At 45.3% G+C, this 24,250-nt stretch overlaps 1 pseudogene; it reads right to left on the bottom strand.

The window, feature by feature from the left end:
- Positions 1 to 13,541: 13,541 nt before the first annotated feature.
- On the bottom strand, positions 13,542 to 13,719 carry LOC135899780 (U2 spliceosomal RNA; annotated as a pseudogene).
- Between the last annotated feature and the right edge of the window lie 10,531 nt (positions 13,720 to 24,250).

Here is a 24,250-nt window from a genome sequence, read left to right as displayed (position 1 = left end):
CAACTAAACTCGCAATACTAAGCAATGCTGTGGAAAATCAGGCAAAAGATTTCTAGTGGAGGAAGAAATGTTAAATTTTAGTAAATTTTCCTGAGAGCTTAATTTTAATGTACACAATTCTTCTAATGCGCATACCCCAGTTCACGGTGTTCTTGTTCTCTAAAAATGCATAAAAGCTACATTCCTTGCCTATATTTGTGAGAAATGTACAATTTTTGATTTCCTTCACGTTATTCCATACATAGATCACGTGTATTTTGTTTAAGAATTGTTTCTCTGTTGCAAAAGAGAGTGCTGAAGACTTTTTCAGGCGAAAGAAGCGCCCTTTGACCTTGTGCCCTTTTACGCCATATGTATGCAAGTAAAATAGATATACTACCACTGCTCATACTACTACCAAACTACCAAACACCAGATGCATGACAATATTACGAAGCCGCCACTATACTGAGCATCTCCTGCGTGGGCATGTCGGCTGGCCATCTGTCAACATCATGACAAACCCCCTTGCGTTTTTCACGTAGATCCTGCTACTAGGAACGGCAGTACCAGCCGCCGCACCTGACAGATTGTCGCACATAGTCGCACCAAAGCCATCCCCCGGAGCCTGCGCAATCAAGTTGCACTTCGGCGCGCGCGCTGGTGTCGTCAGACCACGTCAATGCCAGGATCACTGACAGGACGCCACCGCCCCCCTCGACCTCGGCCTACATAAGAAGACCAGCGAGCCATCAACACTTTAGCGGGCATGTCGGCTGGCCATCTGTCAACATCATGACAAACCCCCTTGCGTTTTTCACACAGGTTAGTAATACGTATTCCTCTATCAAATCTGGCAACCGATTTTCGGTCCAGCTGACGTGCCCCAACTGTGTTTGTCGCCTTCTGTTGTGTGTACGAAACATTGCACTGTCCTTACTTATGCTCTGTGGAGACATAGAATCTAATCCTGGTCCGAGCACTGAACAGCTTTTACAACAGCTACTTGGCGGTCAAAAAAGCATGCAGCAAAGGTTTGACGCAATAGAGGGACATCTTAAGGACGCCGAGACGTCTCTGGTTGTAGTGAAAGAATTTCGCGAGAAAATGACAGATATGGAATGAACAATCCAAAATTTGGAAAGAAAGTTAGTTGACATGGAGGACTGAGGTAGAAGGAATAATCTAATCATATTTGGTATTCCTGAAACCACTCGGGAAACGCCTGAACTTCTCGCAGAAAGCGTGGTTGACAATCTATTCCGGAACAAACTGGGCTTGCAAGTACTATCTGTCGAAAGAATTCACAGATTGGGAACGACGAAATCGAATAGACCACGGCCTACGATACTGAAGTTGTTCGACCATCGCGAAAAAATGATGGTGCTCAATAATTTCTTTAAGCTAAAAGGAAGCAGTGTATCGATTTCCGAAGATTTTTCAGCCGCAACCAGACAGCTTAGGAGACACCTTTGGTATAACACTGCTGACGCGAGACGTAATGGCAGAAAAGTGTAGTCGATTCACAATAAAGTTAAAATTGACAACGAATTGCTTGAATGGAACACTGTCGAAATGAAAATCGTCTCTCTTCATAAACACAGAAAAGCGAGTGCACAGCCAAAATGACAAGGACGCTGCACGGAAAGAACACTTCGTTGTGTGAACATAAATGCCCGCAGCATTGTCAATAAAACGGTGGACCTTGAAACTATTGTGATCACCCTAACCCGGATATATTAGCTATCACTGAAACATGGCTGCACGGCGACATTAATGACTCGGAAATTACACCAGTCGGGTATAGAAGAGAAGAGAAAGCAAGGGTAGGGAAGGCAGGGAGGTAAACCAGAACAGCATCCGGTTTGCTACCCTACACTGGGGGTGGGGGAAAGGGGAATAGAAAGAGGAAGAAAGGGAGAGAGTCAGCACTGAGTACATGTGGGAGGGACACCGTACACTATGACACTATAAGCGGTCTCTTAGGCCCGTGCACTTCAGGTACCGCACTAGTGCACGAATTGCTTTTCGAGCCAGTGATGGTTGTGGCCACGGTCCGAGTATCTTTGACTCGGTGAACGGTCTCGAGTCTAGTCTGTGTAAAGTCGCCCGCAGAGAGAGGCGTTGGACATCGTAGCGAGGGCAGGTACACAATACGTGCTCGATGGACTCCTCGCACCCACAGGAGTCGCACATCGGGCTCTCGGCCATTCCCATACGGTAGGAGTATGCGTTCGTGAACGCCACTCCCAACCACAAGCGACACAACAAGGTTGCTTCGCCGCGGGAAAGGCTAGATGGCAGTTGTAGCCGTAGCGTGGGGTCCAGTGTACGTAGTCTGCAATTGAAGCCACTTGATGTCCAGAGATCTTGGGACTTCTTACGCGCAAGTAGGCGAAGTTCTCTGGCAGCGTCCGACCTCGCCAAAGGTGTTGGACGCGTCTTTGTATCTTCGTGAGCACACCGGGCAGCCTTGTCAGCTAGGTTGTTGCCGACGATGCCACAGTGAGCAGGAATCCACTGAAATACAATGTGGTGTCCTCTTTCCAGAGCATGGTGGTGCAGTTCCCTGATTTCAGATGTCATTTGCTCGTAAGTTCTGTGACGCAACGCGGACTTGATGCTATGAAGGGCTGCCTTAGAGTCACAAAATACGACCCATTTCTCTGTTGGCTCTTCGGTGATGTACATCATAGCGGCATGGAGAGCTGCAAGTTCTGCCGATGTAGATGTAGTCGTGTGCGACAGTGAATTTAACTGTAACGTTCTTGGCTGGAACGACGAATGCGGCAGTTGAGCTGGTAGGTGAGGTTGAACCATCGGTATATATGTGTATGCGGTCATGATACGTCTGGTGCAGTAATAGGAGTGTAAGTTGCTTCAGAGCCGGCGATGGATGATTGGACTTTTTTGTAATTCCAGGAATATCAAAATTCACTTGAGGCTGTCGCAGGCACCACAGGGGGGAGGAAGGCTTCGCCGCCGGTGTAAAACTTGCTGGTATGTACTCTTGATGAGCGTTAATCACTCGTGAAAAGGTCGCTTGAGGTCTCTCGGCTGGTAGGGAAGCCAAATGGTGGTCGGGGATCCTTGACAGATGGCGAATGTGCGCTCTGAGAGAGTCGACAGCTACATGTGTCTGGATTGTATGGTCTCCTGCGATGGCAATTGTTGCTGCTGTTGACGTGCACCGAGGCAGTCCCAAACACGTGCGTAGGGCTTGACCTTGTATGCTCTCCAAGGCGCGAAAGTTCGTCTTGCATGCACTTTTCAACACTGGTAGGCTGTAACGTAGGAGTCCGAGAAACAAAACCCTGTACAGCTGCAACATAGAATGGACTGGTGTACCCCAGGTTTTCCCGCATAGAAATTTGAAGACCTGAGCAATGGCGACTAGCTTCTTCTTCAGATAGACGCAGTGAGGGCTCCACGAGAGGTTGCGGTCAATGATGACGCCCAGAAAGCGATGTGTCTTAACATAGAATACAGCTTGACCATTGATGGTAACAGGATACGATGACATTTGTTTCCGCGTAAAACCAAGTAATGCGCACTTCTCAGTAGACACACTGAGGCCTTGTTCTCGGAGATAAGAAGCCGTCATGGTTGCCGCCCGCTGAAGCCTGGCTCTTAGCTGAGGGCGAGTCACCGCAGAGGCCCAGATGCAAATGTCGTCGGCGTATATGGAGACATGAACTGTCTGCGGTAGGTATTCCGCTAGTCCTACCAGGACGAGGTTGAACAAAATAGGGCTCAACACTCCACCCTGCGGCACACCACGGCAGATGTAATGGTCTGAAGTTGGGCCGTCTTCGGTCTGTAAGAAAAAATGCCTTTCAGTCAAATAGTCTTGAATCCATTGATACATCCGGCCACCAACTCCAACAGCCTCAAGTGAGTTTAGTATGGCCTCATGGGCGACGTAATCGTAGGCTCCTTTTATATCCAGAAAAAGTGCCGCAGACAGGCGCTTGAGGCTTTTTTGATTTTGGACCCATGTTACGATGTCAATGACGTTGTCTATGGACGTGCGACCTCGACGGAAGCCTGTCATGGCGTTCGGATAGATGTTGAATCGTTCTAGGTACCATTCCAATCGGGCAAGAATCATTCTTTCCATCACTTTGCCGACGCAGCTCGAAAGCGCAATCGGACGATATGATGAGATCTCAAGCGGTGACTTTCCAGGTTTCAGAATGGGGATCAAGCGGCTCGATTTCCATTGTTTAGGAACGGCGCCGTTCTGCCAAGACTCATTGTAGTAGTTGAGAAGCTCATCACGTGCGTCATGTCCAAGGTGGCATAGGGCAGTATATGTGATGCCATCAGGTCCTGGTGACGAAGAACGCCTGCAAGTCGCCAACGCAGCATCGAGCTCTTCGAGTGAAAAGAGCACGTTGATTTCTGGTACACGTGCCTCAGGGATGTCATTCAATGCTGCGTCAGTAATGATGGCCACGGACCCAGCAATCCGTGCACAGAACTCTTCAGCCAATTGAAGTTCCGAGCGGAGTTGGTAGAGGGCCAGAGCAGCGAAGGGTTTCCTTTGATGCGGAGATGAGCGAAGACCCCTAACCGTTCTCCATATGTGCGAGAGCGATTTTCGGGGATCAAGCGACTGACAGAATGTTTTCCATCGCTTATCTTCCAATTTATCCATGCGACGCCGGATTTTCTTTTGTATGCGTCGTGAAGCCCTCAGATCCAAGACGGACTTCGTGCGCCGATACCTCCTCTCCGCCTGTCGGCGTGCCGCACGCAGCCTATCCAGTTCCACGTCCAAGTCTGTTCGCCTTGTTGACCTTGTAAGCGAGGACATGGACGTTTTCAATGCATCTGCGATTGTTTCTTCGATAGTGTGTGAGAGGCCTTCCCGACAAGTGTCATCCATATCCTTCTTAAATTTTGTCCAATCAACTGTACGCAACACAGTAGAAGAGCGTTGCTCAATTCCTCTAATCTTTATGTATGTTGGAATATAGTCGCTTCCATGTGTTTCTACGTCTGTAAACCATTGGACGCTCGAGGCAAAGCGCCGTGACACCAAAGTCAAATCCAAGCAGCTGCTGTAGGTCGTGCCTCGCAGAAATGTAGGGCTGCCGTCATTCACACAGCACAAATCATGGTCGGCAGCAAAGGAGGCAAGGCTCCTGCCTTTGGAGTCCATTTTAGTGCTTCCCCATAGCTGGTGATGCGCGTTGAAGTCACCTGTGATAACCCAGGGACCATTGTTCATTAGTAATATTTTCTTAAGTCGTTCGCCGTCAAAGTGACCCGCTGGGGATATGTAGGCACCAATTAGTGTAAATGACACATTCTTCTTTTGGACATTTAGGCAGACATATTGGTTGTCGTCATGAGGTTCTATCGCGTTAGCGACATATGTGAAGTCCGTGCGGATGTAGATGATCACTTTCATGCTCGCACCTGCATGTGGACGAGACGAAAGATTCATAACCGGACAGTCTGAGTGGAGTTGAAGTATTTGGTTCGCAAATGACCAGTACGGGGAAGCGATTTGTGAAAATGAATTGGCGAAAGTCTGATATACGGGTCCTTAGACCCCTGGCATTCCATTGAAAGATCGACGCACCTTTAAGTTCAGTGCGGAAGGGGACTATTGGTCGAGCCATGGTGCTTAAACGATGCTAGCAAGCACTGGATTTAGTGCATCCAGTATTTGCAGAGCGCTTCGAGCTGCTGGTGTTTGCAGCTTGTTCAGTATAATGCGCATTGTATTAATTAGCGATTGCAGCATATCAGCCACCTGCCTGTCTTGGTCGCACACATCGCCGACAGTAGACGTCCGGGGTTGTCCAGCGAAAGTTTGCTGTGATTCTGTTGGTGAATGTTGGTAGAGCCGTTTTGGTAGAGCCGGCCAAGATTCGGCAGATGTGGCCTTCTCAGTGGACTTGCTCTTCGCGGTCCTTTCCACATTGTCTGGCCTAGGCGGTGGAGGAGGAGGTGGTGTTGTAGGAAGTAGCATGCGCTTTCCTTGAGAAGCCTTTCTTGAGGAGCGCCGGTGACGTGAACGTCGCTTCCCGATTTTTTCGGCGGCTTCGCGATGAGATGAATGATCTCTCGCCATCTCTTTCAAGATGGCCATTTCCTTCTTAATATGTGGGCATTCCTTCGATGAAGCTTCATGTGATCCTCCGCAGTTTGAACACTTCACCACAGTCGCGCCACATTTATCTGCAGCGTGGGGCTCTCCGCAGCGGGGGCATGCTGCCTGATTTTCGCAGACGCTGCTCACGTATCCCAGTTTCATGCATTTGCGGCACTGAAGAGGTTTCGCAATGAAGGGCCGCACTGCATGTCTGAAGTGTCCAACCTTGACATGCGAGGGTATATATTTGCCCTTGAACGCTATTTTCACGCAGCGTGAACTGCCTAGCCGCTTAACATCAACGATGACCTCATCATTGGCTGGCTTGATAAGAATCGGCAAGTCGTTATTAAGGATGGCGACGTCTACGTCGTAGATAACGCCGGTGACTACGTCAGATCCCAGAGGGATGTAAGAGCGCACCTGAATGCCATCGAGGTCCGTTACGCTGCGTAGAGTGGTCAAAGCAGCCGTATGCTGGACATCAACCGCCAGAAATTTTTTCGGGTGTTCACTCGAATGTCCGATATTTCATTTGGCACAAAGGCTTCCAGTGACATCGACACAGATTGCCTGTTAAGTAGCTTCATGTTGACGTTGGGAAGCAGGGGCACAAATATGATGGTATTGGCGTCCGGCCTCTGTGTCTGTCTCACTGTTTGCGTGCTTGACGATGAGGACGTCCTGGTGTTCCGTCTCTTCGCCCTGCGGCTCTGCACAAGCTGGAAGTCGTCATCGGAAGTGTCCTCACTGCTGAGAGAGTAGACATGGGTGTCCTCGCTGTCGGTGTCGCTCTGCTGACCGATCCGCTTCCTGGAGGCGGCCGCCGCTGACGCCGCCGTCGCCGGCAGACGTGCGGGGTCGTCCACTTCCATTACGACTGAGCAGGGAGCGAGGACCAGCGGATGAAACGAGGTATTCACAGAAATAACCCGGAGCTAGAAAGAACAGCGCTGTATCAAAAGACACTTCGTCGTCGTCCTCAGTCGGGTATAGAATTTTCAGGAAAGGTAGGGGCTCTCGCGGCGGTGGCGTAGCAGTTATGTTTCGCGAATCTGTGACTGCCACGAGGTTACCCGATATCGCGGACGTAGAATGTGTTATAGTAAAATTTGTTTCAGGGGATTTCCACCTTCTGGTTGGGGCATTTTATCGCCCACCAAATTCACCCAGTGTTTTCTTTGAGAAACTTAACGAATTCCCGTGTGTACATAGAAACTGTAAGAGCAATTATTAGTCGGAGACTTCAACGTTCCAGATGTCAGCTGGGCAGACGAGTTCTCTGATGCACTTTCTGCTTCCGCTGAGCCTCTCGTTGACATTGTCCTCCTCCATGCTTTAACCCAACTTGTAAAGCTACCAACACGCGTCAATGGAACTACCGCTTCTGTTTTAGATTTATTCCTCGTTAACGATACATTGCTCAAACGAAACCCGACAGTGCATCTTTTTGAGGGGATGTCGGATCACAAAATGACTTGTCTCACAATCCCAGTTAACGTCATGCCTGAAAAACATAGAAAAGATAGGCTAGTTCCCTTGTTTAACCAGGCAAGCGATGTCGACATGCTAGATACATTAGATACATTTTCTATTTTTGTGTGCCGGTACGAATCAAGCAACATATCTGTCGACAGCCTGTGGTGTTTTTTCAAAGAAATGGTCTGGCAATGCATGAACAATTTTGTACCTTGGAAGCGGAGGCAGCGACGTACTACGAATCCTAGGATAACAAAACATATTGTTCGACTGGGAAGAAAAGTAAAAAAATGCAAGTAGGCAGCACCAGCGACGCCCCTCTGCTTATAGTACCCATAATTTATCTGAACTGCGAACTCGACTAAAGCACGATATCAAGAGGGCAAGGGACTATTATCAAAATGTGTCCTTAAAAAGTTTTCTTTCTACAACCCCGGAAAAATTCTGACGACACCTATCTCCAAAGGAAAAGAAATCTATCGCGTTTCCTAATTAACGGTACGGCTAGAACTGATAAGAAGGAAATGGCTGATGCACTTAAAAACTACTTCTGCTCGGTGTTCAGTGACGACGATGGTATCATTGCACATTTTTTGATGTTTGAAGCAGTACCACCAATTAATGACATCACCATCAGTGAGGAGGGAATACTATCAATTTTACTGAAAACTAGACGTCAAACAATCATCTGGAATAGACGGAATCCCTAACGCTTTCCTACATCGATATGCTGAGAGGTGCGCAAAACTCTTATGTTTATTATTTACGAAATCGCTGTCACACGCCGAAATTATTAGTGATTGGAAATGCGCCAGAATAACTCGAATACCGAAAAAAGGTGATCCATCCATTGTTACCTCTTATAGGCCACTTTCTCTTCTCTGCACTTGCGCTAAAGTACTCGAACGCATTATTTTTAAGCAAATTTCCAGTTTCATTGAAGATAACAAAATAATCGATAGTCGCCAGCATGGTTTCCGATGCGGAGTTTCTACAAAAACGCAACTACTAGAGAGCATTCACAACTTTGCCGCAGCGTTGGATAAATCTGGTCAGGTTGACATCATATTCGTTGACTTCGAGAAAGCTTTTGATTGTGTATCGCATCCTAAACTTCTTTCGAAACTAAGACCTATACTCAAAAACGATTCCCTCCTTGCATGGATCGCAGCATACTTATCTTTTAGGCAGCAATCAGTGTCCATCGACGATGTCAGTTCAGATTCTGCCTACGTTAATTCAGGTATCCCCCAAGATTCTGTTCTTGGGCCGTTATTCTTTTTAATCTTCATAACCGACATTGCTCAAGGCATACCTGTAAAAATCCGCTTATTTGCGGACGATTGCATTCTATATAACGAAAGCCACAGTTCTGACGACCAGGTTTCTCTTAACAAATCTTTAGCCCAAATTTCAAATTGGTGTACTTCGTGGCAGATGCAAATAACCCACAGCAAAACGGTAATGATGAGACTTACGCTTAAGATGAACCCACTCACTTTCACTTATAGCATCAACGCTAACAATTTATCTGTAGTTCCAAGTTACAAATACTTAGGGGTAACTATTACATCTGATCTTCGATGGAATGATCACATCACATACATACACAAGAAAGCCATGAGACAACTAGGCTACTTACGGCGAACACTTCCCAAAGCTTCAAGCGATGTAAAACTTTTGGCCTACAAAACGTATATAAGACCAACACTCGAATACGCTGCAGCAGTTTGGGATCCGCACACAAATACAAATATAGGGAAACTAGAAAGCATTCAGCGAAAGGCAGCTAGATTCATTTTTACTTCGTACAGCAGCAAAACATCGCCGACTGCTCTATTAACTTCCGCAAATCTAGAATCCCTTCAAACAAGACGGTACCGCGAGAGGCTAAAAACATTCTACATGATATACAATGATAACCTTGGAATCGACAAAAAAACGTGCTTGAAACCTCTTACGCAGCGTTCCACTCGTTCTTTCCATTCAAAAAAAGTTAGCGAAATTTATTGTAGAACCAACACTTACATGAATTCTTTCTTCCCCTGTACCATCCGTGTTTGGAATCGTTTGCGCAGAGAAATAATCGAGAGCTCTTCTGTTGCCACTTTCACTGCCGCACTTCAAAATGTGAAATGATAGTGTCTTTTCACCAATGATCTAGCAACGTTTCATGAAAGCGTCGCACTTATATTCTGCTTTTCTTTATTTTGATGTTTTTAGAGTTATGTTTTCTTTATATAGTGCATCGCATTGACATGTATAACGCATCGAACCAAATACCTTTTTTCTCTTGTTTCCTTCACATTGTCAATTGTTGAGCAACGCACTTGTCTAATATGTCTTGATATGTATTCATATATCTACTATTGCGATATGATGTGTGTTCATATATATAACATTTTACCATTTGAAACTATATAATTCAGGGCCGTACTTGACACACCATTCACTTTTCTCCAGTTCTATATGTTTGTATGCGTGCTCTTTTTGTTGTTCAGGTACATTTGTACCGAAGTGTAACCCACTCCTGCTTAAGGCCTGAAATTCAGGCTCATCATCATCATCATCATCAGCCTAGTTACGCCCACTGCAGGGCAAAGGCCTCTCCCATACTTCTCCAACTACACCGGTCATGTACTAATTGTGGCCATGTTCTCCCTTCAAACGTCTTAATGTCATCCACCCACCTAACTTTCTGCCGCCCCCTGCTACACTTCCCTTCCCTTGGAAGCCAGTCCGTAACCCTTAGTGACCATCGGTTATCTTCCCTTTTCATTACATGTCCTGCCCATGCCCATTTCTTTTTCTTGATTTCAACTAAGATGTCGTTTCCCCGCGTTTGTTGCTTCACCCAATCTGCTCTTTTCTTATCCCTTAACGTTACACCCATCATTCTTCGTTCCATAGCTCGTTGCGTCGTCCTCAATTTCAGCAGAACCCTTTTCGTAAGCCTCCAGGTTTCTGCCGCACATGTGAGTACTGGTAACACACAGCTGTTATACACTTTCCTTTTGAGGGATAGTGGCAACCTGCTGTTCATGATTTGAGAATGCCTGCCAAACGCACCCCAACCCATTCTTATTCTTATGGCTATTTCAGTCTCATGATCCGGATCCATGGTCACTACCTGCCCTAAGTAGATGTATTCCCTTACCACTTCCGGTGCTTCGCTACCTATCGTAAACTGCCGTTCTCTTCCGAGACTGTTAAACAATACTTTAGTTTTCTGCAGATTAATTTTCAGACCCACCCTTCTGCTTTGCCTCTCCAGGTCAGTGAGCATGCATTGCAATTGGTCTCCTGTGTAACTAAGCAAGGCAATATCATCAGCGAATCGCAAGTTGCTAAGGTATTCTCCATCAACTTTTATCCCCAATTCTTTCCACTCCAGGTCTCTCAATACCTCCTGTAAACATGCTGTGAATAGCATTGGAGATATCGTATCTCCCTGTCTGACGCCTTTCTTTATAGGGATTTTGGTGCTTTCTTTGTGGAGGACTACGGTGGCTGTGGAGTCGCTATAGATATCTTCCAGTATTTTTACATATGGCTCATCTACACCCTGATTCCGTAATGCCCCCATGACTGCTGAGGTTTCGACTGAATCAAACGCTTTCTCGTAATCAATGAAAGCTATATATAAGGGTTGGTTATATTCTGCACATTTCTCTATCACTTGATTGATAGTGTGAATATGGTCTATTGTTGAGTAGCCTTTACGGAATCCTGCCTGGTCCTTTGGTTGACAGAAGTCTAAGGTGTTCCTGATTCGATTTGCGATTACCTTAGTAAATACTTTGTAGGCAACGGACAGTAAGCTGATCGGTCTATAATTTTTCAAGTCTTTGGCGTCGCCGTTCTTATGGATTAGGATTATGTTAGCGTTCTTGCAAGATTCCCGTATGCTCGATGTTATGAGTCATTGCGTATACAGGGTGGCCAGTTTCTCTAGAACAATCTGAGCACCATCCTTCAACAAATCTGCTGTTACCTGATCCTCCCCAGCTGCCTTCCCCCTTTGCATAGCTCCTAAGGCTTTCTTTACTTCTTCTGGCGTTACCTGTGGGATTTCGAAATCCTCTAGGCTATTCTCTGTTCCACTGTCGTCGTGGGTGCCACTGGTACTGCATAAATCCCTATAGAACTCCTCAGCCACTTGAACTATCTCATCCATATTAGTAACGATATTGCCCCCTTTGTCTCTTAACGCACACATCTGATATTTGCCTATTCCTAGTTTCTTCTTCACTGTTTTTAGGCTTCCTCCGTTCCTGAGAGCCTGTTCAATTCTATCCATATTATAGTTCAAGATGTCCGTTGTCTTACGCTTGTTGATTAACTTAGAAATTTCTGCCAGTTCTATTCTAGCTATAGGGTTAGAGGCTTTCATACATTGGCGTTTCTTGATCAGATCTTTCGTCTCCTGCTATAGCTTACTGGTTTCCTGTCTAACGGCGTTACCACCGACTTCTATTGCGCACTCCTTAATGATGCCCATGAGATTGTCGTTCATTGCTTCAACACTAAGGTCCTCTTCCTGAGTTAAAGCCGAATACCTGTTCTGTAGCTTGATCCGGAATTCCTCTAGTTTCCCTCTTACCGCTAACTCATTGATTGGCTTCTTGTGTACCCGTTCCCTCTTCAAGTCTAGGCTAAATCGAGTTCTTACCATCCTATGGTCACAGCAGCGTACCTTGCGGAGCACGTCTACATCTTGTATGATGCCAGGGTTCGCGCAGAGCATGAAGTCGATTTCATTTCTTGTCTCACCATTTGGGCTCCTCCACGTCCACTTTCGACTAACCCGCTTGCGGAAAAAGGTATTCATTATCCGCATATTATTCTGTTCTGCAAACTCTACTAATAATTCTCCTCTGCTATTCCTGGAGCCTATGCCATATTCCCCCACTGACTTTTCTCCAGCCTGCTTCTTTCCTACCCTGGCATTGAAGTCGCCCATCAGTATAGTGTATTTTGTTTTGACTTTACCCACCGCTGATTCTACGTCTTCATAAAAGCTTTCGACTTCCTGGTCATCATGACTGCATGTAGGGGCATAGACTTGTACCACCTTCAATTTGTACCTCTTCTTAAGTTTCACAACAAGACCTGCCACCCTCTCCTTAATGCTATAGAGTTCCTGTGTGTTACGAGCTATTTCCTTATTAATCAGGAATCCGACTCCTAGCTCTCGTCTCTCCGCTAAGCCCCGGTAACACAGTACATGCCCGATTTTTAGCACTGTATTTGCTTCTTTTGTCCTCCTAACCTCACTGAGCCCTATTATATCCCATTTACTACCCTCTAATTCCTCCAATAACGCTGCTAGACTCGCCTCACTAGATAGCAATCTAACGTTAAACGTTGCCAGGTTCATAAATAATAATAAATAAAAATAAATAGTGAACTGCATTGGGGCGTTAGGCGTCATATACAATGCAAAACAATACAATCTTTATTGTGCATAAGTATATACATATGTATAATTTTGTCACAAATTATGATGCATCGACAATAAATAAGTCAGAGTTAAACAACCTTATTCCAACGTGCTCCACAAGACGTTTAAAGAACACCAAGATATTAGCATGATCCTTTGAGTATCTTCCTAATGAGTTGTCGTAATTGTAAATTTGTTTAAACATCTTAGATGTTAGAAGCAGTGTCGTTATGTAGGTGAACAAAGTGAACATCTTCTCGTGTTTAATATGAGCAATAGGCTTTATGCTTATTTGCATAAAAAGCGAGAAGATGCTACTTCGTGTGGTGGGTAGGGATATTTGCACGGCGTCCTAGATCTTCATTTGATTTAGTGGAATTAGGCACACCTGATGGTTGCTTTTCGTTGTCTTTGAAGACACAACTTCATATCTCAAATCAGTGCCAGCTTTTACAGCGAAGCTGTATATGGCTGAGTTCTGATGAAAAGTGTGTCCGGTAGCAAGAGCCGTTTAGATCGAGAATTGGTCCCCATACGTGGGCCGATACTGAAGATAGTGCAATACCGAGCTTACCCGCGGCGGATATGAAGCAGGTTTTACGCCACTCCGCCAACTTTCAAGAATAAGTTTAATATTAGGTCCAAATCCAACCGGTATCAGTTTATTAGCTGATAAGAAGCGATAGTACACTTTGACCTGCACCGCCATGTCTTCGTTCGCACCGCTCTCTCTTTGCCGGCATTCGAAGCGCTTGCGTTTCTCCTTTCCTTTCCTTCCACTCTCCCGTGGTGGTGGACCCGGAAGCGTGCCGTGCGCCAGGACCACTAGGCGGAAAGAAAGGCGAGCCTACCAGGTGGCCCCGATCCGGTGAACATGAAACGTTTTACCGGATCAACGGCAAGGTTTCAGAGTGAGTTTGTGGGTAACCAATATTGTATGGCCTGTGTTCTTTGAGAACGCTTATGATTTTTAAGTGACCTCACAACCATTACTGCGCTGCGGGACGTCGACCAGCGCACAATCGTCTTGGCTAAGGTGAAGCAGTGTGCTCTCGTGGTGTGGTGAGGTGCTTGTCGGTTCTACGTGCTGGGATTCGTTAGCAAAAGGTGTCATGCCGCGTTTTGCAAAAATAAATGGATATGTGTACCCCCGCCCCACATGCCTCATTGTCTTCCGAGGCTCAACATCGTGGTGGTGCGACTAGTAGTGCCTCCACTTCTCATTATGCGCATATGGCGTTTGACGCACGGCAATGGACAGCTCGCCATTAAGAGGCCCACATACATAGCTTCAGTGGTCACCCACCTTTACAGAGTGGGGTGGCACTGAGCTTTTTTTAGGGTTGGTGGCAAGCATGAAGCTAAACCACTTCGGTACCTTTGCGCAGTCATCTTGCTCCATTGTTTGTATCAGTATTATATGCAATTGTTTCCGAATTTACCTTTAGAGTGTTTACAACCAATGCGCAATATCTTGCATAAGAATTCTGTAGAACATGGCTTAACACTGTTCCTGTTCACTTCATTTATTTATTAACGCGATAGCGTTAAGGGTGTCATGTCGCATAAAATTTGATGCCGGCATCTGGCGCCAGCGCCGCTGATCTTGTGGGCGAAAAATCATTCCGAAACAGGTATACCTAACTATGCCAACCATCGGTGTAGAACAGAGACGTTTCTGAACTAATTTAATTTCTTAAGTAAAATGTATCAGAAAAATTGTGAAGTGCGAGTTACACACAACCTACAGACACGATAGCGTCAGATTGTAACCAGAATATACGAAAAAACGTAATTCTGTTACGCGGAAACTCAAACCGAATGCCCTTTTCCGGCGTTTCTGCCATTCATAGAGCAGCGCATCCCGCTCGTCTCCATGCAAATACACCATCCAGATGGCACTCGCTTCCGCGCATCAGTGGTAGCGTTGCGCGGAGGCGAAAGAGGAGAAAAAGAAACTTTAAAGCTCGCCTTCGCGCCTAGTGTTCTCAGCCAGCGTTCCACGCTAAACATTAGGGTTCCATAAGGAGTAGTTGTTGGGAAGTGTGAGAAGCAGTCAGGGATCTTTGAATGCTATCGAATTCCACTCTTAAAGGTGAAGCTTAAAGGGAAGCTGAAAGGTTTTCCAGAAAAAATGAGTGAACATCTGTACATAATGGTTTTCAGCCCTCCGAATTCGAATATCGTATCCAAATTGAGCGAAAGAAAGCGCAAATATATTTTATTTTGACGAAAAGTGCAGCAGCGGACACGCCCAGCTCGTGCGTCTCGTTTCCGCCTGTGACGTCAACTCTGCGTCGTGACGTCAACTCTGCCGCTGCCGACCGCTGCCGCTACACATGAAGCACGGTGCCAGGTAGTTTGGTGCTGTTTTCTGAGACGGTAATGGAAAATTTAGAGAGACTGCGTCTTTCTGAGGAGTTCGGCGTTACTCCCTACATGTACGAGCCGATTGCGAAGAGCCGGCCTCTCGAAGAAGCAAACGATGCTGGTGCGAGCAGTGCTTTAGACGCGAACGAAAGCAAAGCCTTGTGATCTCCTCGTGTTGGAAATGCTCTTTAGTGAGTGTGTTTTTTCCAAAGCGATCTAGTGATCTCGGCGATCTTTCGGTGATCTAGTGAGCTAGTTTCCGGTCAAACAACTGTAGTGTTGTGTTCCTGCATGCCTCCTCGTGGAACGTAAGCGGGGATGCGATCGTCGGCATTTGTGCGCTGTCCAAAGCTGTCGGCAATCTACAAAGACGGTTTAAACGCGCGAAAAGCTTCCCGGTTCATGCGGTACGTGTAGCGACCTTCATCTGTTGACTACCACTCACGTTGACTACCACTCACGTTGATTACCACTCACGTTGACTACCACGCACGTTGACTACCACTCTACATACACGCAGACGCACCAACAAAGGAATGCAGGGTCGATCGAAGCAGATACACGATGGCACGCACGCAAAAACAAGCGCGGTCAGGCACGGTCGCGGACGCTGCGAAGGAACGAAGCAGAGTTGACGTCACAACACCGCGGTTTCCGGTCTCCGCTCCGCTCGCTCACTCAAAGGGGGGCGGAGCTACAGCGCAATTTCAACCGACGATTACGTCGCTCCTAATTGAAAAAAAAAACCCAAATTTTACCGACATGGTTTATAAGGTTCCCGCATCCGTATATGAGCGTCTTATTGAATTCGACAGACTCTTCAGCTTCCCTTTGAGCCAGGCCCCGAACACTCTCAAGTTCAACAAATGGCCACAGAGGGGGAAAAATCGTCCACGTGGTGCTGCTAAAGAAACAGGCATAGTAGACCAATTAAACAGGTTCCCCCGTGAGCGCATTATCTCCCGCTAGAGGCGCCGTAGTAAGCGCAATTTTAACTTACAAACTTTCTTCAACAATAAATGAAGGCTTTTTATTACATGACAAAGAGTACAAAACTATCATTCCCAAATTTACATTGCACTCTTTATTACCAACTTTGTTGCTTTTGCCATCTTAAACGCAAAATAGCGTTCAGCATAATCAACCTCCCACGTGACCTTTGGACTGGTTCTAAATTTTTTACCGGTATGTTCGCGTGCACGGCAGGTACGGAATCTTTGGTTCGTAAATCGGTTGATTATCTTGTGCTAAAACCATTTGATGGCGCTTCGATATCTCGCGTTATTTAACTTGGAGTGTAAGCCTGAAAGCTAGGTTTCAGTCGTGAGCCATCTGGAACACGTCTGCATCGAAATGGCAGCCGAGTCCTGCTGCGACTGGGGACAGCAATATCGGTGAGTCGTTTAACATCACTGCTTCAATCGCTATGTAATGTATTCGTCTCGTTAACTTACGGGCGGGGGCAAGTTACCGAACTAGATGCTGCACTACATATGGGCAGAGTGGACCCTCCGTTGCTGTTTCCGAAATAAACTTTCACTTGCGAGGCCATCATCATACACACATTCACGGAAGAGAAAGCGATAAAGGAACGCACGTCACATTTTTCATCTCTTTGTAGCCGTAGCCGTGGGTGACTGAGTAGCCTTATCAATACATTTTTTTTTCGAGTCCACCGGCAATTTCTTTCGTTCACAGAACCGAATAACCCTTTGATAAACTGAAACTAAAGTACTGATTTTAGTGTATTAAACAGTTACACGCACGATAATTCACCCATATATCGTACCTGTCGGCTTCAAATGTTCTTGCTGTTCAGTTTGGCTTATTTCAGGACATTTAGTTTTGCAATAGTGAAGCAGGGCATCACGTTCATGGAGAAAAAGAATGCATCATTTCTAATAGCTTCCTGTATTTCATCTATTTGCTGGTGAAACCAGCCGTGTGATCTTTTCTAGTGTATAAAGAAGCGCATAAATGTTCTCATTTGTGATCTTAATAATACTTAAGCTGTTGACATGCATTGTGGTTAGGCAGACATCAATTTTACGGAGACTAAAAATATTTATTTACCATGCTGCTTAAGCACCCTAGCAAACAGTACATTTGCATGTGTTCTGTAGTCACAAACCATTACACTGTCTATGCCGCACCTTTCCGCGTTTTATATTGCAAAATTGTGCTTATTCCATTTCTGATGCAGCCAAATTTCTGTTCCAGACATGCAGTAATGAAGACGGCACCAATATAAATCAACACAGTCCATGCATTAAACAGAACCTACTGCCTGCTGCAACAAGGTCATTGTGTGGACTTTGGCTGCTACTACAAGGTAAAGAACACCTGCTTCAGATACAAATATACTTGATATATGCTCTATTGGCTTGCTAGTCTTGAGATACTTATCATTTGTTTGTAGCAGATGATTTGAACGTTTGTACATGTTTACAGGTCAGCATAATTGGTTTGAACACAAAAGAAAACACTACATGAGTTTGGATAATCTCTGCTGTATCTCATGCGTCACTGTTCTGCCCTAACAGAGCCTGTGCCAGCTACATCTTGGTCATCACATGAGCCCCCATCTACACTAACAGGAAGGGGCTGGAGCCGAATTCGCAAGACCACCAAAGCAGCCACTCCAGAATTATTTGGATGAGATATCAAGTCTACGGATGGCTGTGTCAAGAGTGAAAAGAGCCTCCGCCATCTTCGAGCAGCACGGATATTAGCCGAGTCACCCAGGTACCTCAACAACAAAAATTCTGTATCTTCAGATGTACCTGCAACCTCTGAACCAGCACAAACGACGCTGACCAAAAAGAGTTCCGTCAGCTTGCCCTTCCTTTTTGAGCTTCCTGGCTTTGCCAATTCATGCCAAGTATAAATTTTTTTCAGTGAATGCAAGCTTTTTCATTCCACATTCTTGTTAGAGATCATTCCTCTTCCTCATCCAAGCATTAGTGGTGAACCCATTCTTTGCTCATACTTACTACCAGTCACTGTGTAGAAGCATAACATATATGTAGCAGTATTTTCTAGTGTAAGTTGCCATGTGCAATTCTTCTCCTGAAATTGCTGGTGCGGCATTGGCATGTGTCTGGCATTAATTGATACACTGTGTGCTATGTAGCATTTAACTTTTCTTAATGTTTGTGGCTTTCAGTGCTTGCAAGTAAGAGTGGCTTTTTTCTTTAATGCAATCTCTCTCATTCCCATATTTAAATCCTAGTCTCGTTCAGGATTGCTATTCTTGCTCGATAGCCTGTGTTTTTGCGCGAGCTACATTGAAGTGATTGATTGCAGAATCTGGTTTCGCTGCTGTCCGACTTGGTACTCGTCACCGTGTTACGTTTCTCGTATGTGGGAGCCTGGTATGTGAGGCAAGGTATGTGGGAGCCTGTATGTGAGGCAAGCACCCACACCTACAGTTCACACAGTGACATAGACTGCGAATTTACACGCACCATGGTTGGTGCTCACCGTTTCTTCCATTCCTGCTGCTGCCATGTGCAAATTTTGCTTGTGGCTTTCTTCGGCAATGATTTGGCGTCAACGGAGACTCTCACGCACGATTACATGGTTCTAAGTGTATGAAGTTGATATCTATATGTGTGGAAAGGCTTGCAAAAGTGGCTGCAAAATGGTGATGTCCACAAAACCGACCATGCCCATATTTAGAGAATGTGGGGCACCAAGTGTGAGTTACAAATTAGTGGCATGCGAAAGAACAAAAAGAAACATGCAGGCTGGAAAGGCGGTAACGCTAAACTGCCAGGCACTCCATGTCGCTGTGTTGGCTGCGGCAGCAGATGCTTGCTTCACCCGATTGCTTCGCAATCGCCTTATCCGTAATAGCCCTCTTCTCGTTTACTGGATCCGTAGGTTTCTTTATGATCGTTCACAGTATGTTTCTTTTAATTCATTTAACTCTCCTGACGCATCAGTATCTTCCGGTGTGCCCCAAGGTTCTATTTTAGGGCCATTGCTCTTTTTTTTTGCTTTATATTAATGACATTCCAAGCTCTCTTTCAGTAAAAATTCGACTTTACGCTGATGACTGCGTGCTCTACAATGTCATTTCTTCATCTAACGATCATAACACTCTGAAGCAATCTTGTATAAATTTTTGTGAATGGTGCGAACTCTGGTAAATGAACATTAACTTAACATTACCATTAACATTAAAGACATAAAATGCGCGGCACCACTTCACTGAAAGAAAGGAGAAAACACATTTATTTTTTTTTACGCAGGTTCATTAGAATAACAAAACAGGAAAGGAGTGCTCTCCTAAAATGACTGTATACGGTTATGGTTGCAATATCTGAGGGAATGCAGTTGCATTCGTTACACGTGTGTGAAATAAATGAGTAAAATGCATTTGTTGGACTGCGAGAGGATCGACCCTTACGCTAGTGGTGAATAGGGGAAGAGTTGTATCTGTGGTTAGTAATGAGTTGCTTAGGTAAACAACCAACTCTGGATTGTGACATTGCTAAGTACAATGACCGAACTACGAAATAAGGACGTGGAACTACAGGTACTAGTCGCGCAAGTGCATCAAACACAATGTCTGCGCTGTCAGAAATTTGTTAAAGAATCCTTCGCTTATTATGTTGACCCTAATTAATCACTCAGCAATACAAAAAAAGAAAGAGAAAAGCGCGCACTTCTATACTCTGTGTTGCGCAATAAAAATAAAATGCAGAAGCGGCGTTATTAGTCGATGCAGTGAACTCGACACGTGCACCACAAGGTTCAGGGGAGTTTCCACAAATAAGAACGGCAAACAAGCGTGTAAGAATCTTATTTGAAAACAGGTTTAGAGAGCACCGCTGAAGCGTTTCTGAAATCATCGTCTTGGAAAAGTTCCGGTTTGTTTGCAGACGTGGTGCACTTTGGAGCGCTAGCAGCAGCAGTATGAAAACTTCACCCTTGTGCATGTTCGAATCCGGAACATCTTCGGCAAGTTCAAATATTGTAACCAGAAATGTGTAACTTGTGCCACGCACTTGCAACGTTCCCCCTCTTTTTTTCCAGATTAAACTGTGCAGGAAATATAACGCATCGAAAATCGGTAAACTTTGAAACCTTAAAAATAAAGAAAGAGCCCATCGAGGCGCGCTATATTCCTGTACCTCACCTGCTTGTTTCCTCTTTAAATATTGATTACGTTGTGCGAACAAGGGCGTGAACTTTTCGTAATTTATTGCTCTTTTCGGCTTAAAGCTGACAAAACTGTGATGACTGTGAACATATATGATGTACTAAATCATATCCAAGGAGGAACGATAGGAAGTCGACGTTGTCTTGGTCACACCTGAGCAACATCGCCTCTTTGACGTCGTTTTCGGCACGTAGCGAAGAATTCTACTGCCTTGCTGCTACGCTTTCTTTACGCAGTTAATACGCGCATTCTAGGAGCAGTTTTAACTGCATCGACTTGTTTTATCTACAAAATGTACATTCTACAAAATGTACGTTTGGTTCCTAGTTTGCGGATTTCTGTGTCGGACGATGCAAGGGCGTAAGTTCCTATTGCACAAAGACAATTTCGTCGAAGTTTTTTTCGGTCCTTTTGTCTATGTATGCGCTGTAGTCAAGTTTGCAATGGAATACCAACTGGGCCGTACACAGACCTTGCTCTTTGCGACATCCTTAAGGCTCGCGAAGCCATGGTTGTCAAGTCAGGTAGCAAGCAGAAGCTTTCTCTGACTTGATTATTGCGTTCAATTAGCTTTTCTGTGTGGACGAGGTGGTCTAGTGTGCGTTCAACTAGCTCTGGAGGTTACAGATGCTTTGCTCATTTCCTGTAGAGTGATGTACAATAATGGAGAGCATTGCATAATCTTGTATAGTAATGAATAAAGATATTTGCACAGGTAGTGTTCACAATTCCTGAGATAAGACAGTAAAGCTTCAGTCGTGGGTCGGTCTGAAATCGACAGCGTGCCCTTCTGTGAGTGCATACCACACACGAAGAGAATTTGAATTTGTAACTACGCTGTCGAAGTAGTGATTGATAAAACCAGCCCACGGTGGTGAAAATAAAGTTGCAGTTGACATTAGACGAACAGAATTAGCAAAATAGCACGCAGACATTGTCATTTACCGTTGTTTGAGATATTGCTAAAAGAGCCTATACGCCGGATCGGAAACTCACCAACCCGGGAGAAGCTTCTGTGTCCTCAATTCTGCTCTCATTCAAAAATTACATTGTTGAGTGCCCAAAGCGCAAATGTTGCTGTTCATATAGAAGAAGGGCTAGGAGAACTAGCGGCTAGTTTCTACGATAGCTCCAGAAGAAGTTTTATTTCTCCAGACTACCCAATCTGCCAAAAATTCTGATGTGTGGCAAAGGAACTGGCTATAGCTCAGTTGTCGTTTTATACTCCGTAATGTTGCTAGTAGAAGAATTTGAATGGCAATGTTTAACAACGCGTAGAAAAGCTCTCGATTCAAATGATAAATGTTTAAAGGCACAGTAACTAAAGGGTTAAACAGACAAAGCGGAGCCCACCATCCGCCTTTATATCCCATGCCTCCGCAATAGATGAAGCAACGCTCAAGCGGAACCTGCACGAATAATACTACGTGAGGTGTTGTGGTCACAGCCGTTGCGCCGCGGCAGCTATTGACGTACTGCTAACGCACTACCACCGACAGTCATCGTGAGATGTGTCCTGCTTCATGTTGTTTAATTTTTCTAGATATTTCAGAACAAGTTTGCTCGCTTAAACCATACCAGCTCTGTACAACTTGTATCATAAGTTCACAACGTCAGTTGCCGTAATTTGTTGTACAACTATTTAAACGCACCACCAAGAATATAAACTTGTAGTGGTATTTACGGAAGATAATATAAATATTTCATGCATTTGAATTCTCTGAATCGTATTTCATCTACGCTGCCCTTTTGCGTTGGCAAGCTTTTGATGGGATCTTGTGTGCTATGTGACCTGCTATGTTACTAGCCGTTTCATCGGAGTTACAAGTGTCTGCGCAGCGTTTGGTATATTTTTGAATAAAGCTCGAACACCAACAAAACAGGCACTGTACAGAGTCGGCCTGAATTGTCAAGCCTTTTTTCTGCTTTATTGCGAAGGTTTCTTTTTTTTCCTCCTACCATATTCTTTCTTTCTTTCTCAGAGCTCAGCACGCAAGCAACTACCTTCGCTTTGCTGACATCGAAAGCCGCTTTCGACAGCGTATACGGAAAGCGTGTTGTTGTGGCACTCTGTTGTTTGAGTGACTCTTGTTCAGGCCTCTTGTTATTGGCAACGCTAAGAGTTATAGCTCGGATATTGTTCTGCGGTACACGGACGCTCATTAGGAAAGATTTAGGTGCTATAATCCCAGTGATCACTAAGGAAGATTTAGGCATGAGCCGGTACTATACCAAAGCATAGAACCGCTTTCATTTTAGTTTTTTCATTGACCTCGCCACTCTTGTTCTTTTTAATGACCATATCTCATTGATGCCGAAGCTTTACGTCAGAGCATGCAATATTTCTTCCCTTGGGTTCTTTGCGAAGGCGTTGAAACACATTGTTCAATAGAAATTTCAGAACGCAAGGTCCATCCAAGCTCGCGTGTTTCTTGAACAGTTTGAAATATGCCATAAACGCGCTATCGATAAGCAAGAGAAATTACATGCTGCTCTTTTTTCTTAGTCGGGAAAAATACCTGGAAAATTAAACCACTTCATGCTTTCCAGTCCTCGGAACATAGTTTAGACGCGCAATTTTTTAACATTCTTGTGCCATTGAGCCACCGCCATACGTATTGCAGCAGCTTGGCTGCCATTTTTTTTCTTCTTTTTGGTAAAGCCAGAACCTGATTAAATATCTGCCTAACGTTTTATTTGCTCCAGTTTCCTTTTGAGGTCCGGGCAATAGGCGTTCTTTGTTTCCAATCAGTTTACTTCTTGTCATGAGACTATCTTTGAAGTCGTTCGGGCCCGTCGTTGACAATGCTTTGTTGCCAAAGCACTTGTCTCCATCAACTACGTCTCCCAACTCCGTGTGGTTCCAAAATGCGTTAGCGCGGAGTTTTGCAGACAGCAGAAATTTGGCTTCCGTTTAACGCGGCTGCGGTTTTCTAAACTCCAACGGCATGTCGCTGAGCACGCCTGTTTGCTTATCGTAAGAAGCGCTCTGTTGCTTTTGCTCCTGTGTTTGCAAGTGTTGTATTTACTCGCGCAAGGACAGCACCCACACTTTAGACTGTGAAAATTGGAGAAAAAATAACGCTTCACTATGCGTCATGTGCATACGCAGTGCTTGCAAACATGCGCAAGCGGTTACTAGGTCGAAGTAGCTGTCTTGCCAACAATGACATTATCATAATCATCGTATCCCGCACTGAGCACCAAGCCACATTTTTTGTCGTCGACTAGCCAACTCCAACGAAACGGTGCTGAATAAGCTTAAGTTACGGGGTGTGGTGCATGGCACGCCGTTGCGGGACGTTCGCCCCTAAAATGATTGTCCCAGTAGACCACATGGTAATCTGGAGTGAGATCATATGGACGGGCTGGTATGACGGCCACATGCGTGAGGCGGAGTTTCGGTACGAACGCGATAAGCTGACAACTACCGAAAGAGCCTACCAAGTTCGTGTGAATAGTGTATTCGCGTGTAGGCATGAAGCCTATGTGTAACCAAGCTGATTTCTCGCAGCACAGCTCACACAGGCAGTGTTGTTGTGTCAAGTCCGTGTGCGCGGTACCTGCACTTTACGACGACCCCTTGACACTCATTGTTCTGCATGACAAGAGAACGCGAAACGCCCCCTGGACCTCAGCCGTCAAGAAATTCCTAGGTAATTTGATTTTAATAAATGACAACAATTAACGAAAGCTTGAA

This window comes from Dermacentor albipictus, chromosome 5 (assembly GCF_038994185.2).
Source record: "Dermacentor albipictus isolate Rhodes 1998 colony chromosome 5, USDA_Dalb.pri_finalv2, whole genome shotgun sequence".
NCBI classification, from domain to species: Eukaryota; Metazoa; Arthropoda; class Arachnida; order Ixodida; family Ixodidae; genus Dermacentor; species Dermacentor albipictus.
Note: the sequence above shows the minus strand (reverse complement) of the source record. Positions and strands in the feature narration are given on the sequence as shown.